The following is a 3,853-nucleotide window of genomic DNA, read 5'->3' as shown; positions in this document are numbered from 1 at the left end:
TCAGGCTCAGAATCAGATTTTTTCTTACCTTTGAAATATCACAAGAGAGATTGAGAGAGAGAGAGATCAATTCACCTTTCCGATATTCCCAATTTTGAATGTCAACTTTTTCCTCATCTTCATGAATCATTTTCATCTTCACCTGGGAATTGAATTTCCTGAACCAGTTTAAATTCAGTGTATCTAAGCTGAAATTACCTGGAGGGTGAATTTATTTATATATCGATTTACCATCTTTAGGCCAGATCTTCATCTTCAAGTTATAATAGTTGACATTTTTTTCCTGTAAAAAAATTTTTCTCAACTTTTTCTTAAAACTTTATTAATGATTATCGGTTAAAGATGATTAATGATTTAGATTTGCGGTGAAAAAAAGTTATCATGATTAAGATGATTACGATTATAATCAAGGTACGGAAATAATTTCATAAATATAAATACTTAATTGTTAATCATCTTTTAATTTAGTTACTCCATCTATTTATCAACTACGATTTTATCATTGAACATGTTGAACTAATTTAAATGTACGTTGATTAACAGACAAACAATTAACTGTTATAATCAATAAACTAATGTTGTTAATTTTTGGCCAACTTGTTATTTTAATACTTGACTGATTAGTTGATTGTGTTTAATTTGCATTAAATTACAAATCTGTTAATTACTTTCTGATGCTTTCATTTCAATTAACCTAAATAAAGTTAAATTGTAACTGTTTTTTTTTTGCTCAACATTTTGATGAGATTGTAATAGTTTTTAATTGTTCAATACATTAAGATGTTAATTGTTAATTGTAATGGTTAACAACAATTTACCTCAATTTATTCAACTTTCATTTCTAAATCAAATTAAAGATGATTTAAAATTGATTAACTGTTATCTTTATCTTTAATTTGATGGATTAGTTTGCAAACATTTAATTAACTTTTGATTTTAATAGTTGATTAGTATAACAAATTTGAAGAAAAAAAAAATTTTTCTTCTTGCAATTAGTAGACATAATTTCAAGGTAATTGTGAATCTTTAATCATCATATTCAAGGTTAATTGCTGTTGATTGTCCGATAGTAAATTATAGTTACTTGATTTACTGTCAAATTAACTTTTACTGGAAACTATTAAATTATAATAAGTTATATATGAAAATGTATTTGTAATTAACTTAAATTGTAACAATTTGTTGTCAAGTGATTATAAACAAATCATCGGTAATTAGAAATGTTTTACAATCATTTTTAATTGTTGTTGTTAAATAAATCAAAGTTTGATGAATACATTGACAAAATGAATAACAACAATTAATCAATTGGATATTTGTGTTAAGTAATCAAGAAATTTGTTTCCGTTAACTGTTCACAATCAAATTTGATTTAGTTTAATGTTGACTTTGTAACAATAAACAATTTGTAAAAAAAATGTTCAATCATATTTTTGGCATTTAAATGATTAACTAAAATTAACTTTCATTATGATTTAGTCAATCATTTGATTCAATTGTTAATAATAATAATAACTTGGCAATTGTTTAAATGTTGATATCATGGTAATAAGATTATCATTGTGATTATGATAATTAACTGATTATTATGATGAGCTAATGAAAGTCATGATTATCATTAGCATTTGATGAATCAGTTTCCATGAAGGATTAATTTGAATTCGTGGGATTGAAACTGAACTTTGGTTCATTTTCTTGGCAACGATAATCATTATCAACCCTGAACATCAATTAATCTATGGCAATGAATGTAAACAATTAACTCTGTCTGTCTAACAATCTATTCTAATTGTTGTTAGTTAAATGTTACCTGTGTAAATAGTAACAATTTAATTGTGAGAAAATGAAAGTTAATTGTTAGATGAATTTCCAATAGATGGAAGCACAACTAGGAAAATTCAACGAAATGGATGTTGATTAAAATCAGAACGGAATTAACATCGAGTGGGTTCAATTAAAGCAACCAAAATCAACTTAAAAACAGTCCAAATAAGAGCCTTGAGTTTGATGAATCGACGATGATGTTGGTACAATTTCACTCGCAAATACGTTGACGCCGATTCGGACATCGATCGATGGGGACACACGTTCGGGTGGCGAAAGACAAGCAAGAACACTGGTCCCTGTTGCTGAGAGTCTTTCGCTCAAAACTGGACCAGAAAAGTAGTAATAAACTGCTGGCTTTGGCTCATGAAATGTTGTTCCAACTTTTCCTCATTTTTATATAGAATTAACTATGATTCACACATTTTATCGCATGAATAAATTTCAATTGAAAATTAATTCGACAAATTTTTAATTAATGATACAAATCATATAAATAAGATCGACAAAATCGAAGAATCATCATTATCAGTTCGTCTATCAAACATTGAACATCAAATAGATTGAACAAATTGTTCAATTCGAATATTTTCCAAGTTTTCTTTTGAATTCGTTTTTCAAAAACCATCTCTCTAAATTTATCAAAGTGTGAGTATGATTATTATACTTAAATTGTTCAACAATTATTGTTCAATAATTAACTGATTCTTTTGTTTAATTTTTGCTTCCTTTGTGCCAGGTATCAATTTGTGAAGCGAAATTCATCAGCGATATTCCCGATACCGAACACTTACAATACATCGATTATAAAGTAAGAAAGTTATTTTGTCTCAAAAGGACCTTTTATCAGAACTTTTCAGTTCTATTGATGAGTTTTCTTTGAAAATTCTTTCAGTTTATGATCTCCATGATACACCATGATGCACCAAATGGATACAGCCATTCATCAATGAAATATCAAGGGAATGATTCTACAGCGTGTGGTTATTTTTGTGTCTTATTCCTAATCTTGGTTAATAGAATTAGAAAAAATTTTTCATTGTTTAAAATTTGTAAACATTCAATGAATGAAAAAATATTGAAAAATATTTTGACTAAAATTCTTGATGAACATGATTATTAAAATGTATAACCAATTTTCAATGAATAAAGACAACTGCTGAGCTTTGGCTCATTTCATGAGCCAAAGCCAGCAGTTTATTACTACTCAGGAAGTTGAGTCGTTGAGATGTCCGATTGACCCTTTCGACACTCTGTCCTCTCACGAACGCAAAGTGCTTCGAGCGACTGTTCCCATCATCAGAATCTCGCAGTTGCAAACATTTCAGCCAAAGATTATACATGTATTCTTAAAGTGGATGTTTAGAAATATAAATTCATCTTGATTCGTTTCTTAATTGTAATTAAAATACGTTGAGTTAAATCCGAATCCTGGTGTTCAGAAATTGAATTTTTTTCTCCTTCAAAAATTTTCTCGTCAATTTTGATTAGTTTTTTAATTCATTTATCTCAGTTAATTTCTCATATCAAGTAAATTTAATTGTTAAATTGAATTTCGTTTCTTTATCCAAACATTTAGATGTTCATAATAAATAGTTGAAAGATTTGCCTAAGGGTATTGGTGATAGGCAACAATTGACAGTTTTATAATGGTTTCCACTTTCTCTCAACAATTAAAAGTTTCACAATTTTTATCTTAGATATTAAATTAGATTCTCGGATAATAAGATTAATTATTTGACAGTGATCATTATACTCATCAGGTAGAAGGGGCAAAGGTGATGAACATAATTGGTTGAGTTCAATTATTATGCTTACTTTCCTGGAAAGTTACATTGATTTTCTTAGAAAAGCAATAGTAAAATTACCTTATAAATGGTCAAATTGTTTATTGATTATTAAAGTTGCTAATTAAGGGATAATTAAGTTGTTTTCTGTTTAACTAAATTAAACAACAATTAGTTGATTGTTGTCAACCTTAATTTACCATTCTCTTATTTGGTCAATTATCAAATCCCTTAAATTGGTA

At 27.6% G+C, this 3,853-nt stretch overlaps 1 long non-coding RNA gene across 1 annotated transcript; it reads left to right on the top strand.

The window, feature by feature from the left end:
* Positions 1 to 1,005: 1,005 nt before the first annotated feature.
* On the top strand, positions 1,006 to 3,607 carry LOC128396269 (uncharacterized). The gene is made up of 3 exons (XR_008326787.1): positions 1,006 to 2,472; positions 2,564 to 2,635; positions 2,720 to 3,607. It is a non-coding gene; the product is annotated as an uncharacterized LOC128396269 (long non-coding RNA).
* Positions 3,608 to 3,853: the final 246 nt, after the last annotated feature.

This window comes from Panonychus citri, unplaced genomic scaffold, assembly GCF_014898815.1.
Source record: "Panonychus citri isolate SS breed McGregor unplaced genomic scaffold, ASM1489881v1 Contig00001, whole genome shotgun sequence".
Classification (NCBI taxonomy): Eukaryota; Metazoa; Arthropoda; class Arachnida; order Trombidiformes; family Tetranychidae; genus Panonychus; species Panonychus citri.
This window is presented reverse-complemented; position numbering and strand designations above follow the sequence as displayed.